Consider the following 24,830-nt stretch of genomic DNA (forward strand, 5'->3'; position numbering starts at 1 on the left):
AACTATCAATCATTGCAAATACAACCACATTAGGAGATGGTTGTAACAAGAGAGTAGGTTTTGTAGAACAAGATTGAAGTTTGGCAGGCAAGCTGAAAAAACACTCTGGGATGACAGTCTCCATAGCAAACAAGGTAGTATGTGGTACCCTAATGAAATTTACCTGAAGACCAAAGAACAAAACAAGCCACTAGATTAAACATAGAAGCAAGACAGTGGTGGCACATACCTTTAATCCTAGCATCCGGGTGGCAGAGTTCCATCTGGTCCTCCGTGAGTTCAAAGCCATCCTGGACTTCATGAGATTGACCCAGTCTAGGAGAGAAAAAAGAGCCAGGAAGTGGTGTCACACTACTTTAATCCCCATACTGGTAAGCACACATACTTTTAATCCAGGAAGTGATGGCTGGGCAGAGAAAGGTATATAAGGCATGAGGATACAGGAACTGAAGACTTTTCAGCTAAGGACACAGAGGTAAACAGTCAGAGGATTCATGGAGTTGGCAAGGTGAGACATGGCAGTGGCTTGTTCCTTTGTCTCTCTGATCTTTCAGCATTTACCGCAATATCTGGCAAGGTTATTTTTTTTTTTTTATTAAAAGACCATTTTAGCAGTTCATGTTACAGTAACATCCAGGAGAAAAATGGGCACAGGACAACAAAGTCAATGTCTTCTAAGAGCAAAAATCCAGAGTAGGGGATTTAACAATCACAATCCAAAGCAACTCAAAAGTTGTAACACTACTCTAAAACAAGTGAGCCCCATCATGATGCTCACAGCTTCTTTAATGGAACATTCTAGTCTCACTCATAAAACTGTCAAATATTGGTTAGAAAGAATAATAATTCTAACCAAATCTGCCCAAATCCAAATTCAGCCCAGCTATTAGCTATGTTGACATTGGCACCAGTAGGCTTAAACTTTGTGCAAATAACTATCTAACCAATGATAAATATGTATGTCTTCTTTCGCATACCTAAGAGATGTTGAAATAGAGTAAAAGAAACAAAACATAAATGAGAAACAAGACTTTGGGATACAAGGATATGGTTAGTAGAAGCAGATTCAGAATTGACTATCAGGGTTATCAGCTGCTTTTACTGTTAACATAATACTGTATCCAGTAGCAGCTTAGGAATGATGAAAAACAGGTGTCAGTTTAAATACTGCAGAAGAAATTTGAGTTGGTAAAAATGGGCCAAGAAATGCAAACAAATGAAAACCTCATGAAAATTAGAAACTCTCTGAATGTGCTTCATGTTACTGAGCACAGCAGAGTGGAAGATTAATGAATTGAAAGAAGCCTCAATAGAATAACAAACCAACAAGTGAAATCTAAAGAACTGAATGATCAAAAGAAAGCACTAAAAGGTGTGACACAGTATCAAATGGCCTAACATACATCTATTCTGTGCATCCAAGGAAAGAATAGGGGGTAAAAGGAACAGTAGCAACATTTAAAGAAATAATGGCTTCACTTCCAAATTGTTGAAAATAAATTAAGTAAATACAACATGGAAAACAAACATCCATCTTGGTCTGTTGTAATTGTAATGCCACCACCACATAGGTGAGGCTACCAGTTCAAGCAGTAACCATGTCGCCTTGGACAGAGCTTTGGGGATCGTGGAGTACCTGGATGCCTGAATACAATGAAGCACTTCCTTCATTGGTCCTGTATCACACATAGTGCTGGAGTTCATTTTCCAAAGCAACATCTTCTAAATGAGTTACATCCTTGAGTCTGAAGTGGTCAGAATATGGCCAATTCCTGAGATAAATTTAAGGCATCCTTTTGTCCCTATGGGAAGTGCTATGGTCTCCTGACAGTTTTGTTTTTGGTAGCCATAAGATTTTTAGCAGTTATGATTTCCTTATCCCCAAACATTCATAGGCTTTGTATATTGGCAAACTGCAAGCTTTGTAAGCTTTCCAAGTCTTTACATCGTGATTGTTGTTCCAAATTGGCACTGTTAACCTAGTTCGTAGCAGTCAGCATTAAACAATACTGTAGCCTGAATGCTCTGCTGTGTTGGAAATTTCTCTGGAAGATTTACTAGTCCATCCTTTTAAACCCTCCTCCACCATACATCTTAGGAATGGACAGAATATAGATCAGTTCTTGTGGTGATATTGTGTTCCCCAAAGTATTGTACACTCTAATAAACTTATCTGGGGTCAGAAAACAGAACAGCCACTAGACAGACATAGAGGCCAGAAAATGGTGGCACTCACACCTTTAACCCTAGCCTTCTGGAGGCAGAGATCCACTCGGATCTCTGTGAGTTCAAAGCCACACTGGAAACAGCCAGGCATGATGACTCATGCCTTTAATCCCAGGAAGTGACAACAGAAAGCAGAAAGGTATATAAGGCATGAAAACCAAGAACCAGAGCTGGTAAAGCTTTAAGACTTTAGAGCAACAGTTCAGCTGAGATTCATTCTGGATGAGGACTTAGAGACTTCTAGTCTGAGGAAACAAGATCAGCTGAAGAACTGGCAAGGTGAGGTGACTGTGGCTTGTTCTGCCTCTCTGATCTTTCAGCATTCACCCCAATACCCAGCTTCAGGTTTGTTTTCATTAAGAAGATTTTTTAGTGTCTGCATTACATCTGTCCAGGCTGAAAGACATTTAAGGAATTGCTCAACATCCCTAATCATCAGGGAAATGCAAATCAAAACAACTCTGAGATACCACCTTACGCCTGTCAGAATGGCTAAGATAAAAAACACTGAAGACACTTTATGCTGGAGAGGATGTGGAACTAAGGGAACTCTCCTCCACTGCTGGTGGGAATGCAAGCTTGTACAACCACTTTGGTAATCAATATGGCACTTTCTTAGAAAATTGGGAATCAATCTCCCCCAAGATCCAGCTATACCACTCCTGGGCATATACCCAAGAAATGCTCAATCATACCACAAGAGCACTTGCTCAGCTATGTTCATATCAGCATTGTTTGTAATAGCCAAAACCTGGAAACAACCTAGATGCCCTTCAACTGAAGAATGGATAAATAAATTGTGGCACATATATATACACAATGGAATACTACTCAGCAGAGAAAAACAATGACATCATGAGGTTTGCAGGCAAATGGATGGATCTAGAAAAAATCATCCTGAGTGAGGTAACCCAGACTCAGAAAGACAAATATGGTATGTACTCACTCATAGGAAGATACTAGATGTGGAACAAGGATGACTGGACTGCTACTCACATCACCAGTGAGGCTACCTGGAAAACAGGACCCCAAGAAAGACACGAGAATCACCCAATGATGGAGAAATGGCTGAGATCTACATGAACAACCTGGATCATGAGTGGGAACAATGAAGAGCGACGGTCGAGGGAAATAGAGCAGGAGATGCCAGCTGGATCAAGAATAGAGAGGGAGAACAAGGAATAGGAGACCGTGGTAAATGAAGACCACATGAAAAAAGGAAGAAACAAAGTGCTAGAGAGGCCCACAGAAATCCACAAAGATACCCCCACAAAAATACTGCTGCCAATGGCGAGAGACAGCCGGGACTGACCTACTCTGGTGATGGGATGGCCAAACACCCTAATAGTTGTGCCAGAAACCCCATCCAAGAACTGAGGAATCTGGATGCAGACATCCACGGCTAGGCCCCAGGTGGAGTGCCAGGAGTCTAATTAGCGAGAAAGAGGAGGGTTTATATGAGCGAGAATTGATGAAATCAAGGTTGGATAAAGCACAGGGACAAGTAGCCAAACGAATGGAAACACATGAACTATGAACCAAAGGCTGAGGGGCCCCCAACTGAATCAGGCCCTCTGAATAGGTGAGACAGTTGATTGGCTTGATCTGTTTGGGAGGCATCTAGGCAGTGGTGCCAGGTCCTGGCTCATTGCATGAGTTAGCTGTTTGAAACCTGGGACTTATGTAGGGACGCTTGGCTCAATCTGGGAGGAGGGGACTGGACCTGCCTGGACTGAGTCTATCAGGTTGATCTCAGTCCTTGAGGGAGGCCTTGCTCTGGAGGATATGGGAATAGGGGGTGGGCTGGGGGGAAGGGGAGGGGGCAGGAAGGGGGAGAACAAGGGAATCTGTGGCTGTTATGTAGAACTGAATAGTATTGTAAAATAAAATAAAAAAAATTACACACACACACACACAAAAGATTTTTTAAGATTCGTGTTACAAGTTCTTTACTAAAATATAACATGAATTGACGTCTACTCTCATTCTCTATAGAGTCTTTGATATTATATGATGCATCATTAGCATTTTGTTTTGTTGACAGTCCTGACTGACAGCTGTTAGTCTTCTATTCTCTTAAACTCCTACAAGAATCACCAATAAAGCTCTGCCTACAACATTCTGAGATCTTCCCAGTACACATCTCCAAACTTTTCCATTATGCTAGCAAACCATTTTTCAAAGGCTCTGCATTATATGATTAGTTAATCACAACACATCACCCCCTTCACTGGGGTAAATTTCAAATACCCTAGTAAGGCAACATAATGGATGGATGCTTCAGTCCCTGGTCAGTTTTTTCTGTTGTTGTGGGTGGGAATTTCAACAACAACAAAATCAACCTGGGGAAAGCACATGAAGACAACTCTTTTCACCACCTGGAAGAAAGAGAAAGATGAGAGGAGACTGGAGACCAGGTATAGCCTTCAGAGCACACTATTGGGACTTTTTCAAAGTTAGTCCTACTTCCTGAAGTGTCTGCCACTTTCTGCATTAATCCAACCAGCTATGTGCCAGGTTTTACATGAGAGACTGTAGGAGGATCTGCAAATTATCATAGGTATTTTTAAGTTTTAAGATCTGTCTTAAAACCTATAGTTTTACTTACCTTATTATCTATAGATTTGTATGTATATAAGACATATATATATATATATTCTAGTTTCTTTAAAATATTAACGATTTGATAAAATAACAATGTATAAAATTGTTTCCTTGTAAAAAAAATAATATGTAAGACATCAAAAATATAAATGTCTAAGAAATTTAATTAGTACAGGGATAGAAATAGAATGAGAAAATCTATTTTGCCAAAAATAGTTAATGGAAAGCTATCAAACAGAAGTGAAGACAGATGGAAAAGTTGGAATTATTGAAGTATAGAGAAATTTAACTATCAAGAATCATTAAAATAGTAAGGTCATAATAACTATAAATAAGAGATCAACAAACTGAAAAAATAGCAATATCCAATTATATACTATTTATAGCATATCTACTTGAAATATAAAGACTCAGACTTACTGAATATCAGATTATATACACACTGAGACAAATAAATCTATAAACATGAAAATAGAACCAGTGATAAAGGGACAAGCCACAACTGTATAAAAATGCTCATGGAAAAGACAGGCTAGATAATATAGATATATAATATATAATCTAGACAGGCTAGATATCATAATATTTCATGTATCTTTGTGGGTCTCATAATAAAAAGAGCAAAATTTTCACAGCTAATGAGAAAGGTTGCATGTTTATAATTTTATTTAAAAATCTTAATATTATTCCCTTAAAATAGTTTTAATATGTTAATGCAACTGGTATCTCTACACACACACACACACACACACACACACACACACACACACGAAGTTAGGCCACTTGGACTGAGAATTTATGTTATGGTTTTAAAGTCAGTTTCAAAAATTATATCACCTAGAACAATGCCAAAGAGACTTTTGACTTTTCTGTTTTATTTTATTTTATTTTATTTTATTTTATTTTATTTTATTTTATTTTATTTTATTTTGGTTTTTCGAGACAGGGTTTCTCTGTGTAGCTTTGCACCTTTCCTGGAACTCACTCTGTAGCTCAGGCTGGCCTCGAACTCACAGAGATCCGCCTGCCTCTGCCTCTCAAGTGCTGGGATTAAAGGCATGTGCCACCGCCGCCTGGCCTGTTTTATTTTTACCACATATTAAACAAATAAAAATATGAGTTGAAATGTAAATCTGAGTAAAAAAAAATCACTGAAATGAATTGTAAAAACTATAGAGAAACTACACAAGTAGAAATATCACTTAAAAATGCATCTTAATCATGTGAGTTTTAATATTTCTATTGTTATACCCCAAAATCTTGGGTCTCAAGTGGGTGCCCCAAGAACCCAGACTCCAGTCCAGTTGATGCAACAGCAAGAGGTGTTTATTGATGTGGCTGTACAGTCAGGCAAACTCTTGTCCTGGGAGCAAGAGTCGCATCTTACTGTAGACACATGGATGCTTTTAAAGGAAAAAACCCACAAAAGCCATAAGATTACAGTTCCCATACAATTTTGTTTCACAAGATCATGGTCTAATCACAGAGAGGGTACAGTCACGTCCGCATGTACATTCTTCCTGAAACCTCAAGGGGGGTATCAGGGAGGGTATGGAGTTTACACAAAGGTCACAGTGGTCCTTTCTGGAACGCTTGCAACTATCCCAGGCACAGTTGAGCACATCTCTTAACAGAAATCTTTTTACACTGTTCCATTGTTACAGGGGTGATTGAGTAATGATTGAGTCAGGTGGCCCTTGGAACTAGTTTTCTTTTTAGTTCCTTATTTCCTGGGGCTTGGGGGTGTAAGCCTGAAGGATTAGGGTCTTTCACTATTACATTTAACATTTAACATTTCTATTACAATTTATTTCATGCCAGAGATGAAGACTCATGCCATGTTATGCAGGGGTAGAAAAGACAAATTTCAATAATTGCTTCTCCCTTTCCACTGTGTAGGTTTCAGAAATCAAAGTCTGGTCTTCAGGTTTGGCAAGAAGCACCTCTGCTACCTGAACCATCTTGCCAGCCCACATTTTGCTTTTTAAACATATTAATGCTATTACAAAACTTTAAAAGGGGTAATCAAAGAAAAAGTGTGAACAAGACAGTTAAATGTATCAAGAATGATGGAGGACACACTGTACTAAATGCTATGGCTATTAAACATGGTAAGTTATGATGTAGTATTTTGTTAACTTCATGTAATAAATTTGACAACTTAGGTAAAATGAAAAACTTCAAGGACATTTAAATAAACCCAAAATATATAAAAAATAAAGTAAAATTTTAGAAAGCACTTTATACACAAAGAAACCAAATTTGTAATATGGTTTATTCTAATTATTCTCAATAGCTGAATTCTAACAAATATTTCAATGAGATATAGTACTAATATCATACAAAGTCAGAGAAGAGGTTGAAGTTCTAGTTTCTCACTAACAGAATAAGTCAAGCTCAAATCGAATACCATTAAAAAGAAAACTGTAGATCCAGAGTAAACGATACTAACAAAAACCCAGCAATTCACCAAAAGGAAAAATATCATCAATGAGATATGTGTCAGAAAACAGTTGAAATCAATCAATGTACATCACTACACTAAAGAATAAAGGAAAACGTGGTATTTAAAATAAATTCAAGGGGAAGATAAACCAAGTTTAATTAATAATATTAGATCAGGAAAGGAAACAAAGAAAGAAAAACTTTCTTTAACAGACAGTGTACCTAGGAAAATTTGGAAGCTAGTATCATAATGTTAATTGTGATTAAGGCATTGAGATATGTTTAAAATAGTCATGTGCACTATGACTATTCTATTTTGTTTGTCTTTGCACTTCACATTTTAGCCAGTGCAATAAAAGAAGTTAAGGTAAAACTGTGCATGCAGGCAAAACATCAGAGTTTAATTATTAAAATTCTCTGACCTGACACATGATTTAGTGAGAAGCAAAGACATAAAACACAGTGTTAAGTGAGATTATATCTCTGTGTAATAATTACAAGTGAAATTTAGAAAATAATAATGTATTCAAAGAAGATTAAACACCTCTGAGTACATACATATAATACAAATATTTGTGACATATCAGAAAACTATAAAGTGCTACTACAACAAAATAAAGTACAATGTAATGAAAAAGATATATCATTTTACATATTAGAAAACTCATTATTGTCAGGGCATTAATTCTTAAAATATCAGTTGTAATGCAATTCTAATCAAATTCTACATTAGTCGGTACAACTTTGAAAAACAATGTGACTACATAGTGTTTCAACACAATGTATGAAGTTGTTAATATTCAGATGTGGGTAAAAATGTGCATCTTCTCAAAGTTAATTTCTTTATGGTGGAAATATGCAAAATTTCTTCCAACATTTGAATGTATAGTACAGCTGTCTACAGCCATTTTGCTGTCAAAAGAATACTATGACACATTTAATCAGTCTTCTCCATTCTTGGTCAGCTGTTTCATGTAAGCAAAATATTAACACAAAACAAATGACCCGGTGTTCACCTGCTTAGTAAATACAACAGAAATGAAAACATGATTTGTTTTTGAACATCTTTATGTGAACATTTACAACAACTTTAGCCATAATGGCCCCTAACTGTGAACAATTAGAATACCCACCAATAAAAAATGAATTGGCAAACTGTGGTATTACCACATAATGCAACACTACCATGCAGTAAAATGGAACATAACTTCTTATACACCCAACATGGACAAATCAAAATGTTATGATTACAGAACAAACCCAAACACAGAAGACAGCATATTGCACAGATCTATTTATATGAGGACTAACAATAAACAGACCAGGCTATGGTAAAATTATAGTGAGCATGCCTGGGTATTCCTGAGCTGGGAAGTGAGTCGGGGAAAGAAATATTAAGCTATTAAAAGGGACTCAAAGGGCCCTTTTGGGAGACAGATTTGGTCTATGTCTTGTTTGGTACCATCATTTTGCGGTTTTAAACTTCATGGATATATAAAGTAAAAATGTTTGTCAAAAACATTTAAATATTTGTTTATTTTATTGTATAGGAATTAAGTTTTGATAAATAAAAGTATGTATGAGAGAATAAAAAATAATTACGATCAAATGTGAAAAATTCCCAAGTAGTGATAGCCTTGGCAAATATTCACAACACCCTGTGGAAAGTGAACTCTCACATGTATAAACACTCATCTGCTCTGTGGGAGTCTTGCAGTGGGAGAGCATATTGTATAGACAGCATTGCTGGCGGCTGTGTTTATTTTCAGTTTAAGACAATGAGACAACAACAGGCTGTGACTGTGAGATGAGAATTAGTATGAGAAAATCCGGTAGGTGTATGAGACATGGCAAGCAAGAATGTGATTCAGAAAAGAACAGCCTGTTTCTTCTCAAATGGCTAAACTTACATGGGGACCCAAATCAGGAGGTCTTTTGTGAGCATATCAATTTGCATTATCCCTCAACAAGCTTAGCACTCAAAACTGGGTCTCTAAGGTAAAGAAAAACCTCCCAGCATGTACATCCAAACTGCCTCTGTAGAAGCTCTTTTAGGAGCTCCCGATGGTCAGTCATCAATGCAGAAAAGAATAGCCCTTACAATCAATATTATTTGTTTTCACATAAGCACAAGTAATCCATTCCTGCAGTTATAGCTAGACTAGGCAGCAATTTGGGAAGAGTTGAGAATCTAAGCATTTTGTGAATCTAAACAAACCAAGTAATTAGTGAACCCTGGCCAATTTGCTGTGATGAAACTCAGTTTCAAACAAAAAGATTGATCAGTGATTTAGAAGCTAGTTCTGAGCTCTTCTACTTTTTATGAGGAAAGTGGAAATTATGTACTTTAACCAATCATCAATTATAGCACTTCAAAAACTTTAAAGTGTTCAATTGTCTCAGTGTTTCTCACTCTAAAGCCCTGAGAAATAGAGCACAAGTTTTCACACCCTCCGCCTTTTGGTTTTCTTACTTTGACAGACTCATATAATTAACCATGCAGGCTTGGACAGCACTGAATTCCAATACCTTGCTCTTGGTGTCTTCTCCTCCCTATCTCTGTTCAGCAACCTTTCAGAGAAACCTTGTCCCAAGCAAAGGTTGGATGTATGTTAAATTCTCACTCCCAGAGCTGGTAACAAAATAGAAAAAAAAAAAAAAAAAAAAAAAAAAAAAAAACAAGAAGCTATTACTTGCTTTTTTTTTTTTTTTTTTTTTTTTTTTTTTTTTTTTTTTTTTTTTTTTTTTTTTTTTTTTTTTTTTTTTTTTTTTTTTTTTTTTTTTTTTTTTTTTTTTTTTTTTTTTTTTTTTTTTTTTTGATGCTGGTTAACACAGACATAGTCTTCTCTCATACAAAAAGCTTTATAGAGGCAGAAACCTAAAATTAGATGTGACCTAAGATTTTAGACAAGCTCATCACCAAGAAAAGAAATTCAATTATACAAGAAATAGTTGAATGAAACCAGTTTAACTAGCTGAATAGGCTGCGGAATACCTTACTTACTAGTTAGTAAGAGTCAACACATCACCTGTTTAGTTGGTGTTGGCTGATATTGGTAGTGTTTTAGGCTTATGCTGATTCTCATAGTGCTTTCTCTAGCATACATAACACTTTGCTGGTTATACAGTGTGTTTCAGTTCTATTGTCATTCATTTGTTTTGAATTTGGTTTGGGTTATTCTGGGTTTTGAATTTGGTTTGGGTTATTCTGGATATTTATTTGTAGAAAGGTCATAGAGAATTCAAGAAAACATGCAAAGCAGAGACTTACGAGGATATAGGGTATCAAGAGAGACCGTAGGATGGATGAGATAAATGAGGGGACTCAAGCCCGGTCTGACAGGACATATCTTGTGTAGGATGAGGGCAACCTAGGGGTCAACACAGAGGGTCTAACGCCTGAAGTCCTGGAAAACTAGACACAAATTCCAGTAAAAACAGAGGGAAGTTAGATAGCTCTTGGAGATAATTTCAGAAGAGAACCAATACTCAGCCTATTGATTATAGAAATATATATTCGACTATCATTTTACAAAAAAGTTAATTTTAAAAGCCAGCCTAAAGTTTCAATAATGACTGCTGTGGTTTGTAGGCTAATGTTAATGTTTTTGCCCCAGATGGTTATGGTGAGGTGGTAGAACCTTTAAGAAATGAAGCTGAAGGGAGGTCCTTTATGTCACTGGAGTCGTGTCTTTTAGTGGCATCATGACTCTCTTGGACATTCCTTCATTTTTTCATTGTATGTATTCTGGCTAAAAACTGAGCCTCCATGGAATTACCATTTGATAGCTTCACCACAAGCATAAAAGCCATGGGTCCACTTAATTATGATTGAAATCTCTAAAATGATGATTCATAATAATGTTATATGCTTTATATGTTGAAAGTAACAGAAAACCGACTGAAATGGAGATACACAATTCCATAAGGAGAGCCATACAAAAACATAAAAAGTGTTGAGTAAGTATAGAAGCAAGAATAAGGAAGATTTTTTTCTTGTTTTAGTTTTTCTGTAGCCTTTATTTTTTTTTAATTCAGGAACTTTGGTGACTACTGTAATTCTATTTTGAAAATTTGTACTCCCTGTCCCTAATTTCAAACACCATCCATCTATAACTTTATGAATCATGAGAAAATTAGTTTAATTATATGGTGTTCTCCTCTGCAATTTTACTTAGTAGAACATTAGATCAGAACTGTGGCATTCTGCGGGCTACTGCACTTGCCTCACTTTCAGAAATCCCATCTCATTAGAGGCCAGAGTTCTGTGTGCACAGAGTTGGTGTTATTATGATGGGAACATTACTTATTCCTATTAAACAAAAGGCAGTTTTATGTAAGTATTAAAACATTATTGCTTTTTGACTCTCTGGATTTATCAAATACCAGCTTGTGCTTTATGGCTTGGTAGGGAATAATCATATGTTAACATTCAGCTTTCATGTACACGAGAAAAATGAAACCCATATTGGTGTGTCTTAAATGTTAAAGACAAGATTTCATCTTGGCTGTGCCTTCACTGAAGCCTAGATGAAGGGAGTAAAAACAGACAATTCTCCTAAAACCTATATATGAGGGCATGTGTCATGGAGCAGGTGTGTGAGTTTACCTGTGTCCCTTGAATGAAGACTTAGAGGCACCTTAAGAATGAATCTAGCCTTTCACACCTGCAGGAGGATCCAGCCTCTAAGGACTGAAGCACTTTCCCTTCACCAAGGGAATTTTTATTTTTCTCCACATTTATACTTTAGCCAGTTGATTTCACATACGTTGAAAACAACCTGAAAGAAGCTTCCAAAAATACAATGCCAAGTACAAATTTCTCAATTCATCAGGTACCACAGTTTTCCAGGTTTCCCATACCACATTTGCATAGGCTTTTATCCTTGGGAATCTCAGATAAGATTCACACAGGGCTCAAGAGAAACAAAGGGTATCTGCTAAACAAAAGATGGATTAGGGCTAGGTGCTACTTTCTGCAGCCAGGCCAGGTGTAGCCTATTGGAAATTCTCCCACAGATATGGGAGACACAAAGCTCTCAGAAGCCTAAGCCTCATTTTTCAGGACTGAGATGGGAGACAGCAACTGGGAAGCTTTGCAGAAACTTTGAGAAAATCTAAAAAGTAAGTGAATTATTATAAAGACATCCTGCTGACAGGCTGACTTGACTGGTCTACCTCTCCTGACTCAAACAGAACAGTAAAAGAGTTTATAACACTTTCTTACCCTTATTTTCACCTTGACCATTTTATTTTTTAATTTCACAATCCTAAAAAGGCTAATTTTGTGGGTTTTACCATATATTCATGTTATTTTCATGAATAACTAAGACTATGATGAATAACTATTTAGAGTAATATTATTGTACATAGAAAACCAGAGTTCCACACTGACTTGATCATTAGATGATCACCTATGTGACCACCACAAATTTCCCATCAGAACCATCAAATGCAAAGTCTCAGCACTTGACTCCAAAGCACTAGAAACTGATAGGAAGATCCCCTATCTTTGTAATTTCAAGTGAACCAATATTCTGTTTAATTATAAAGTCAGAGGACCATGCACATTTTCTGTGACTCAGTTTTCTCAACTACAAAATGGAGGAAATAAAAATAACATCTTGGTATATTCTATTCTAATCTACATTCATTGTGCAATATTTGGAGATATATAATACCTTTTTTTTTCTTGTTCCTAGGCAGTATTATCTAGGTACATGTATTGACATACATGTCAATATTCAAGAAATTAGAGGGATGGGTTAATATAATGTTTACCCTGCAAGCAGAAAGACCAACATTGAATCCCCAAAACCTACTCAAAAATTCTGAATGTATAGACTGATGGTCAGAGTTCACAGAACAGAATGGCAGAAGAAAAGATCTAGCCTTGTATATGAACCTCTGACTACCACATGTGAATCATGGTACATACATACCTCTACACACTAAAACAAGTAAACATAGAAAAGCTTTAAACAACAGTACTGGTTGTGATGGAGTGATTTATAATCTCAGCACTGGTAAGGCAGAGACAAGAGAATCCCTGTAACTCCATGGACAGGCAATCTAGCCTATCTGGTGAGCTCAAGGCTAATGAGAGACTCCCCATCTCAAAGGACACTCTTATTCCCAAGGAAAACACATGAGGTTGTCCTCTACTCTCACATGCACACACAAAAAAATGTGCAAACAGTGTACTTTTAACTGTAAGTTCATCATAATTTAATATCACTGATGAATACAGAAACTACAGACAAATTAAGGTATAGCAAAACACTTGGAGTTTGAGTATTAAAAAGATTATGTGAAAACATAAATATGGAAGCCAGTTGTTTTTTTCAGCATTTCAGTAAGAACATACATGTTTCCCAGAATTCTATTGCCACTGTAAGTTTGCAACCATACATTGAGTGTATTAAAATATGACTAACGTATTTATCATCAATAAATGCAAATCATCTTTGCCTCTAAAGCTTCCATTCTGCCAGGCAAAGAAGGGACTGGAAAACCTTATTCATAAGCAAATCTGTCCATTTCACCATGAATGGGTAAAGGTTCGAGTTAGTGGGCCAAATTCATTATTTTCAAAAGATCCAGAGCTATTGTATTTCTTTCTAGTCTAACCATCCTGTGTTCTTTGGAGTAGAAAAATCTTTGCCAAGACTAGGATCCCTAGAATGCTGGGGAATATCCAGGAAATAGGTAGCAATTTTTTTTTCTGATTAAGAAATATATAAACACTAAAAACCCAAAGAAGCCTTTCCTGTTGCTGCCTACATTAAAATGCTCCTACATTAATTTCAAAAGGTTCAAAAGATTAAAGAGGTCAATTGTGAACAGCTGTTGGTGAGGCTTCGCTTCTCAAAATTGATGGATGATAAAAATACAGAGACAAAACAAATTTGTGTGCCATGTTTTGTAAAAGTAGAGTCTGTAGCATGAGTTGCCTTTGGTATTTGGTGTCTAATGACACTCTAAAAATAAAACTGAGATGGGGCAGTGTTCCCCAATGAACTATTTTCATAATTAAAAAGGAGACCCGTAAAGAGATAGAATAGTTCACCTGTAACTTTATGGCTTTGTAATAAATAAAAAGTGTTGCATTCTTAAATGCCAAGGTTGAATTAATCTATACCCAAAGCTCCTTTAAGGCATGAGAAATTGGAAGTTCATCAGGGAATGGGGAGCTATCAAGGTTTTCTCCTGATGTCACTGGAGCCAAACCATATTCTGGGATGCATGCATTTTCTGAAACTTTAAAACAAAGTAAAGAGGATTATTTCAGGAGAAGGTTCTGCTCTGTGTGACACTTATGCAAGTTTGTGAAAGCTGAGTGTAAACTTTTAGACATGAGTCAAGTTCCTCAAGCACACAACACTCACAAGCAGCCTACAGCATAGTCCACAATCCACAGTCCACAGTCCACAGTTTACAGTCCACCTACCAGAAAAGGCAGAGGGATAAATTGGAGCTACTGGAGTTCCATAGTCCTACAACAACCGACTCAGTTCCCTCTTGGTGTTTGTTTTGTTGTTGTTTTCTGTCTGTCTGTCTGTTTGTTTGTTTGTTTTTGGCTTTCTCTATGTAGCCTCCTCTTGGCTATCACAGACCCCAGGGAACTGATCCTTAAACAAGCAAACAAACACCCAGGAAATTCAGGAAGAAGGACAAGGTGGTCTCAGGAAGCCTCTGGCAGCTTCTTGAAGAATCACAGGAACTCAGAATTAATTTCTAATTTCATAGCAACATTTGAAAACATTCCTCCTGGACCCACCCTCTCTTCTTGGTTTATTTTTGAAATTGTAATGTAATTGCAGTTTCTCTATTTTCTTTCCTCCCTCTACCCTTCTACACACCCTTTCCCACTGTCCTTCAAATCCATGGCTCCTTTTTTCATTAACTGTTATTGCATGTGTGTATCTTTTTGAATACACATATGTTTCCTAAATCCATCCTGTTGAGTCAATATCATGTTACTTGTGTGTATGTTTTCAAGGCTGACTGGCATTGGACAACCAGTTGGTGTGGTCTTCCTTAAGGAGGACCACCTCTCCTGCTCCCAGCTTTACACAGTTTCCTATAGTTAATTATGTAGGACTGAGACCTCTAGGACTTTTCTCTATCTGGTTTGGCATATTTGTTTGTGTCTCCTTGTTCATATCCCATTTGGCAGTCATATTGGTAAGACTATAAATATAGCTTCTGTTGTTACCAGAGACATATAATCTCAGACACACAGAAAGACCTCTTCTTTAAGTTGCCTTGGCAGCAGAAAAGTAATTAATATAAGAATGTAGAGAGTGAGTGCTCATGTCTCACTAGACTCTAAAACCAATGCTCTCAGTTTTTCCACTTAGTGTAATGTTGGCTATAGGTTCATTCTATGTAGCCTTGATTATGTGAAAGTATTACTTATTCATTCCTATTTTCTTCCAGACTTTCATCATCAAATCAAATATAACTGTTAAGTGCATATCTTTATCCATTAGTTTTTAAGTGTTTTGGTATGGTGTATTTCATTTAGTGATTTCTGTGTGCATATTTGGGAAGAAACCAATTTGGGAGTGATATATGATCTTCTTAATGTGTTCTTGAATCATATGTGCAAGTACTTTATTGAGAATACTGCACCTGTTTTAATCAGGGGAAATGGTCTGTAGTTGATTTTAAGTCTGTAGTGCCCTTTGGTATCAAGGTAATATTGGCTACATAGAATTAACTTGGTAATATCCCTTTCTTATCTATTTTATGGAACCCTTTGAGAAATGTTGGTTTTAGATCTTCCTTGGGATTTTTGTAGAAGTCAGCTGTGAATCCTGCCATGATATTCGTTGCCTGGAAACTCAATTACTGATTCGTTCTCATTTCTTATCATCAGTCTCTTTAAATTGTTTGTACCTTGCGCATTTAATTTGAGTAGGTCATATGCATTTGTAAACATGAATTTGTCCTGTCTTCAGGCCTGTAGTATTACAAGTTTTCAAACTATTCTAAAGTGATCTGGATTTCATTGGTATGAACCCTATTTCATACACAGTTTTATCAATTTGAATCTTGTTTCTTTTTGTTGTATTTCCTAGGGATTTGTGGATCTTGTTAATCTTTTCAAGAAAAAATTCTGATTAATTATATATATATATATTCTTCCTTTAGTATTTCTTTCATTAATTTATCTCCCATTGTTTCTTATTTTTCGTGTTCTCCTAGGCTTAGTTTCATCATTTTTATCTTGATGTATGTTGTTTACTTATGTGAACTCTCCAGGAATGTGAACATTGGTGTTTATAAACTTCCCACTTCGGGTTGCCTTGGGTATATCTTACAGGTTCTGGTACAGTGCCTTACTATCTTCATTTGACATTATTAACTTTTAAAATTCCTCTCCAAGTTCTTTAATGATGTACTGCCTATTCAAATCTGTACCATCCAGTTTACACATATTTATGAAGTAAGTGATTTGAAGCTTTTCTTGTTGTTAATTTCTAGTTTTATTCCACTGTGGTCTGATAAGATGCAAGGAATTATTTCAATTTTTTTTTGTATTTGTTAAGACTTGTTTTGTGGCTTCTAATATGGTGAATTTTAGAGATGGGTCCATGTACTATGGATAAGAATGTGTGCTCCCTATCTGTTGAATGGTATATTTTGTAGATACATGTTAAGTAAAATAGATCTGTGGTATTCTTTAGTCTGAAGTTTCTTTACTAAATTTTAGTTTGTAATACCCAGCTAAGTTTGGGAGTAGATTAACAGTCTCCCACTGCTGCAGAGAGAGAAATTTTGTCTCATTTTTTGCCTTTTAGTTATTTTTCTATGATACTGGGATATCCAAACTTCAGTGTATAAATATTGATAGTTTTTATATCTTCTTGATACATTTTTATTCATTAATATGTAGAGACCCTTTTCATGACTTACAACTAGTTTTGGTTTACTATCTTCCTTTTCAGACATATCAAGTGCTATGCCAACTTATTTGTGGCTCTGTTTGCTAGGTTGACCTCCACCCCTTAACTCTGATATTTGAACTTTATTAACTAAGTACTTTTGGGATACTGGAGATAGTTGGATCTTTTCATTAGTGAACATGATCCATTTGCACTTAAGATTGTCATTGTGACAGTTTTCTATTTCCTATGGTATAGCAAATGTTCTGATTAGTAGTATTATTTCTTTCTTTCCTCCTCCCATGTTAGAAGAGAAGGTCTATACATTTTCTAAGTTGAACTTGAGTGATTTCTTCATGACTTCTCTCTGCTCATATCTTCCTCTTATGTTACATTCTTTCATGTGTTCTCTTGGAACATGAACTTGAAATGTAATTTTACATGCTTTCTTGGCTTTGAGAGATACTGATAAAAGATCTAATATTTCTGCCCTTGTCTGTGATTTGGTGCTTTTTCTTCACATTTTTTAAAATACTGTTTCTTTACTTTATATTTGTGACATATTGACAATGATACATGGCAGGGTTTTGTTGTTGATTTTTGGTAATTGTAACCATTCTTGTGTGTATGTATCTATCTATTTCTCTATGTTTGGGCAATTTTCTATACTTATTTCCTTAAACAAATTATCTCTGTCTTTTTTACTTTGTCTTAGTTCTATGGGAATATTGTGTCCCCCAATATATTGTACACCCTAGTAAATCTGGGGTCAACCACTAGAAGACATAGAGGCCAGAAAATGGTGGCACACACACACACCTTTGACCCTAGCCTTCTCGAGGCAGAGATCCATTCGGATCTCTGTGAGTTCAAAGCCACACTGGAAACAGCCAGGCATGGTGACCCATGCCTTTAATCCCAGGAAGTGATGGCAGGAAGCAGAAAAGTATATAAGGCATGAGGACTGGGAACTAGAGGCTTTTTAGGTTCTGTTAAGATTTTAGGCTTCTAGAAGCAGATCAGCTGAGATCCATTCTGGATGAGGACTCAGAGGCTTCCAGTCTGAGGAAACAAGATCAGCTGAGGAATTGGCAGTATGAGGTTAGCTGTGGCCTGTTCTATTTCTCTAATCTTTCAGTGTTCACCCCAATACCTGGCTTTGAGTTTTTTATTAATAAAACCATTTAAGATTTCATGTTACATAGTTCCTTGTTTAACACTATCGATTTTTATGTTTTGTCTCAAGTATATCCAAGACTTCTTGGAAGTTTTGTCCATATTAGTTCACTGTTTTCATTATATATTTCTGAAGATGCTACTGTCTCAACTTTGTCCTCTGTCTTTGAAATTCATTCCACTTAGCATTATTTGTTGGTGATGCTTTTAGCTGAATTTTTTTTAATTCAGTGATTGATTTTTTTTAATTGTCAGATTTTGGTTGGTTCTTTTTTAATGTCTCAATTTCCTTTCTCTCTCAATTTATATATATATATATATATATAATATATATATATATATATAATACATATTTATATATAATATATGTATTAAACTTCTCACCATTGCCTTCAGTTTACTAAATCTCCTGTATTAGCCCCAACCTGACTTCCTTTCCTTGTTTATTTGCTTATTTTAGTTCTCCAATGGTCATTAATCTTTTCTAAAATCAAGACTTTAAAGTCTCTCTATCATGAATCAGCTATATCTCAGTGCCTTTGGTTTCCATTAATGCAGAATTGTAAAGTTGTGAGTGGATGTGTCATGGTAGAATTGTATCTCATATTCTTTGCTTTTGTTGTGTTTTGTGCATATATCCAGATGAATGACATTTTCAGTTTAAATTTTTCTTCTTTTCCCCACTTTCTGGTTGTTTTTATTCTTATGAGTTCTCCTGGAATGCTGCCTTCACTATGGCTTTCAACGTTTCTAGTTTTCTGCTCTTTGGGAGGGAGACATCTGTAGGTCTGTATTGACGTCACAGCAAATCTGGCATTGACTTGCAGTAACAGACACTCGAGTACTTCACTTTTTCCCTAGTAAGATTCATAGGATAGTGACTGAGGAAATTAAGACTTGCAGTTTTATAACTAACCATATTGTGATTGTTAGTCTTCATTGTTAACTTGACTACATCTGGAATCAACTAAAACCTAAACATTAGGGTACACCTGAGGGGTTTTCTTGATTGGATCATCTGAGATGAGAAGACCCATGTTAAATCTAGGTTATACTTTCTGGTGGTAGCCCACATAAAAGAACATGCAAGAAGGAAGCTTTTACTTTTTATCTACTTGCCCAAACTCTGACAAGTTCAGTTATCCCGTTTCTGGTGTAGACTTTTGCTGGATTTAGAACCTGCTTCTTTGGGATTCCAATGCATACTGAAGACCAGCAGGTCGCTAGAACTTTTCCAGGATGACAGCACCAGATTAGACTGCTGAGAAATCTAGTGGCATGGACTGAAAAACAACTACTAGCTTTTCTATCTAGAGACATTCATCATTGGACTAACCAGACCACAGCCTGTAAGCTACTCTAATAAATTTTATGTATGTATGTATGTATGCTCCAATGAAGTATTATGTGTTATATGTTATATATTATATAATATATATGTAATTTTGTGTGAATTGAATATATATATAATATTGAATATATATTCAATCAGTTCTGTTGCTTTATAAACCCTGTCTAATATGGGTATCAAGGTTTTAGTTGTAAAATGAGGAAGGGTGGGGACAAAGGGGTAACAAGATTAAGATATGGGTGAAAAGGAGACTATATGGATGGAGGCATGAAAGGTACTACAAAGACTACTGGAGATGTAGAAATAGTGAAACAAAGATTCTGTAGGTACAGAAGAAGAAATGATAATCACTCTAGCCTTTTCCAGTGAGACAGAAGTTAAACTACAGCAGTTTAGCAATGTGCAAACTTGTAAACTGAAAAAAAAATTGCAGAAGAAGGTCTAAGTGAAAAAGGTTTTACGATGTGCAATAACATGAAATGTAAGGATTATGTGCTTAGTCAATATTTCTTCCCTTGGGGTGATGTGCTTCCTCCCTTCTCTAATATTGTCATTTCTTCAGTCTAGCAGACAGAGGTAGGATTCCTAATCCACAGAATTTACATATTAAGTGTATCTTTCCAGATGAGAGAGATTTGTACAAGCATAGTCTATTTTCTGCTAGAATTTCCTGGATATAGATCTTACTCCTCCCTAGAAATTTGTTATTTTTACCCTGGTAAATTAGGAACAAAGTTCTTCACAGGCAGGTCCTTCTCCCACTCAGGTTCTGAAGGAAAGCCCACCCACAGAGCTGCCTTTTTGTACAGTCAGAACACTGCCCTGTGCTCTGTTGTATCTCTTCAGCGGCCCCTTGGCAATTATTCTGGGCAATGATGGATGGGAGCCAATAATTTTCTCTGGCTCACTCAGGTTGCTTCGGTGTCCATAGTTCTGTTATACATGCTTCCTTTTATCCTGCCTCCTCATCCACCCTACTTGTTTCATCTTCATCTACCTGGGTTTTCTGGCTGTGGATATCCTGGTGTCATTCTTGTGGACTGATCATCATCAGAAACAGCTAATTCTGTTCAATACAGTGATAGCCGTATACTCTATGGCCACAGAGGTGGCTGGAGTTCTAGTGGCAGTGTTCACGTCCAAGTAACAGCCCAGGTATGTTGGTAGGAGAAGTTCAAGAGTGTATATAGCAAATGATGCCCAGTGACTTAGGGAAAGTCAGTGAGAGCAGCTTGTCATGGTCATTTATCAGCCTTATTTCATCTTGCTTTGACTGTATGTACCTACAATGTAGCTTCTACTCCTCCATCTTACCTTAAAGATCAAGTTCATTGAACACTTTACTGGTGAAGTTGAGCCTTTTGCTTTTATGTGTGTGTGATCTGTGTCTCGTCTTTGGATGAATTTCCTCTTCAAATTTGCTCAAATTAATTCACCTTTCCCATTTTCATACTTGATTTTATTTAAGTCTGCCATGAAAATAGCTCTCTGTAAGACATGGCTATGCTATTTAATGGGCCACCTAGGAACCTACCCTCAACCTGCAGATGAAGAGTTTGCTGTTCTTCTGGTCACTTAATAATATCATACATGGTTGAAAACAAACACATTTTAGAGTTTCCATTGCAGAGAGCATTCTTTGGAGGTTTCTACTGTAATTCTGTCCAGTGAGTAAGTTTTCTTACTCTCTATTAGAGATGAAATTATCTAACTCCTTCTTCACAAAATAAGTAAACATGACCCATAGAAACTCTTGAAAAAATCCTGCCAGAAATCTGAGTTCTTAAATCCAGTTAGTGTCAAATGGTTCTCTCAACATTTCTGGATTGCCTGTAAAACTTCTTTTCCTTTTAAGGAGTTTTACCTAAAAGAAAGAGAAGAACAAAATGAAATGCTTTTTTCTTTCCTTCTTGTACTAGGATTCTGCTGTTTTTCTTTCTTGAACAATGGTGAAATTTTGCCATGAAAAGTGATTTTTTAATTTCATTAGTCTTAGATTTCTTTGTCAGAAGACTGCACTATCAAATATTTAAGATCCAGTATATTCCATGAATAATAGCACAGATGATGAGATACAATGACCTTTTCAGTATTCTGTATTGTGACTAGCTATAGTCAATCCATTCATATCACTCTTTTATGGCCTCCCTGAGCTTGAGAGGCAAAAGTGAATTGGCCATCTGAAGCAAAATATGATGTGCCAAAAGGTCAAAATAGTAAAGTACACTAGTAGATTTCATAGAATATATTAAGATATTAAAATCCAAATATCTTGCCCTGGTGACAGTATCTATAATGGGAAAAGAAAATGGCAATAAAGGAATTTCCCCTGTGAGAAAAGGAACCAATGTGAGCAGGTGATGCCATCTCACATCTTAATTCCATTAAACTTGCATTTCTTGTGTTCAGAAGTCTATATATGATGTTGCACTTCATTCAAAACCATGTGTGCTGAGCTTTTGTGGAAGCAGACACTCTCACTGCAGAAGGTGAGAATCTGTGTCCTCTATAGTTCTTGCCATATGGTGTGTTATTTCCCATAGTTTCCCTCATATTTCTCATTACATCTCACTATTTAAAAAAGTGTTCATGTTTTTTTTTGGTTTTGTTTTTGAAGGTAAATATAGAGATGGAGACAGATGACGGATAGGTAGTTTGAAAGGTAAGAAATACCATTCTTTTCTTAATCCTTTGTTTTTAACGTGTGAATTGAATAATAACTATCTTACTGGTGATGATCTAATATATGTCTTTGCCTAGTAATATTTCAATTCAAACAATGCCAAATGCTGACTTAACTGTACAATAGTGTGAAAAATTTTATTGAAAAGAAGAAATGTACTTGAAAGAAATGTTTTGACTATATATTTATCTTTATATTCTTATATTTATATAATTACAATGTTTACCAATTAAATTCCATTTTTGAGCACAAAAAAGAAAGCCTGAAAACTATAATTTATGAAAGAAACAGCTTACACATTCTTTGTTACAAGGATTCAGGTTTGATACTGTGTTTTATACATAATGCAAAGAAATATGCCTAATTTCAAATTTATTTCCCAAATTTCATGAATGTCGATGCTACTCAAGGAAAGACTAACATAGGCCAACCTTATGACAAAGAATAAATATTTTTATGGCTAAGGAAACAGCTCAATGGGTAAAACATTTGATGAATAGGCAAGAGATCCTGGGTTGTGATTCCTGGCAACCATGTACGAAACTAAGAGTAGTGGTGGGAACCTGTAACTGCAGGGCTGGAGACAGCTCCCAGGAACTCCTTCCCAGCCAGTGTACCTAAAACAGAGTTCCTGGATCAATGAAAAATCCACCTGACAATAGAAAGTGAGTAAACAGTAGAAGAAAAAGTCTACCTGTGACCTCCATACACCTGCACATATGCACATGCACACACACACAACACATATACTGTGATGCAGAACATATTCAATGTAGATTTACTACTATTGGGCTAGTAATTATTTGAAAAGTATATAATGTGGGCTTGCTTGTTTAAAAAATAATGGAAGAAAAACCAGCATACTTAACTTAAGAGAACAAAGACCTAACTTCCTCCTTGACCCTGTCTTCAGACTTTAATGAACAGCACACACTTATCACTAGTGCCAAAGTCAAAGGAAGCACCTGGCTGGAGCACTTCAGTTTCTCTCTGAAGTCTCTCCTCTTTGTTGCATAGTTAGTTAGCTCATTTTCTACATCAGCTTTGCTCTAGATCATTTGTGCTATGGAAACTGTCCCCAAGAAAAATAAGAAAAAAAAACACTTTTTAAAAAAACACTTTGATAATATTTTCTTACCATATGTGTATTACTCTTCAATGAAACATCATATGTTTCACAGTTAGTCTTTTTAGAATGCATTTGCTAAGATCACCTATTAATAAGTAAAGTGACAGTGTTGTCATGAAGGAGAGAAGAGCAAGAAATTGAGAGAGAATGTGCATGCCTGAGTGTGTGTGTGTGTGTGAGAGAGAGAGATACACACACACACACACACACACACACACACACACACACACACACACAGAGAGAGAGAGAGAGAGAGAGAGAGAGAGGACTAAATCAACCAGTGTGCACATCATATTGTTGAAAGAGAGAGAATAGGTTTAATATAACAAACTATTCTCTCAATGATACCCCACATAAAATCCTTGTTGTCCATATCCTTTTATTACACTTAATTTGTATTTTGATAAAATTTGATAATAAACCTCATTTTCAAATAACTAATGGAATATTCCATAATTACTACACTTCTGTAGTTATTCATGGAAATCACAGTAAAAATTTACTTTATTTCCTTATCTTTTACACAAAGTATTCTCTAAATAAGTATTATTTTTGTTTTGTTTTTAAATTTGAATGGTCACTGTAAACTTTACTGAAGTAATGATACCTTGGGGACCACTGTAGAGTTGTCTCTGTGGGTTGCCTCCAGAAGCCCTTGTCTGTAAACTTTGTAGGAACGAAATCATTCTCTGTATCTAACTTTAACCTATTCAAAGTTCTCCTGTGGCCCTTTGCTAAATGCCCTCCTTTTCTTGATACCTTCAGTCTTGGGGTTCTTCCATTGGTTATGTTTCTGACCTAGAGATATGTAAAAAGTTACTGTTAAAAGCCAAACTTCTAGGCCAGCCCATCATTTAACATTCATTCGAATATATTTTTTAAATATTTGCTCATTACTTATTTACACCGTAATGTGACTGCTGCCTTAAGGAGGAATAAGCAATAAAGCTAGCTGACAGGCTCCTTACTCCCACTCAAGGCTCATCTCGGCTACCACTGTCTGGACCTATGAAGTTTGCTCTCATAATTTTGGACCTTACTCCATGTTCACATTACTTCCTGCTGTAAAGAAGTAGCAAATAATTCATTTTTAAATATTAATTACCTGCACTTGAAACCGGCATTTTGCTAGATTTACCTCACCTGTTGTACTGATAATGAAGCTTACAGCAAATTATAGACAAAGGCCATTTTGAACCTATGCAATTGAACATGAGTGCTTGTAAAATAAAGACATTTTTATATAAAAACACAAAATGTTATATTTAAGATGGGTTAAAATATGTTACACCTAAAAATGTGATCATAAAGCCCATCATGCAA

Source organism: Peromyscus leucopus, chromosome 17 (assembly GCF_004664715.2).
Source record: "Peromyscus leucopus breed LL Stock chromosome 17, UCI_PerLeu_2.1, whole genome shotgun sequence".
Lineage (NCBI taxonomy): Eukaryota > Metazoa > Chordata > Mammalia > Rodentia > Cricetidae > Peromyscus > Peromyscus leucopus.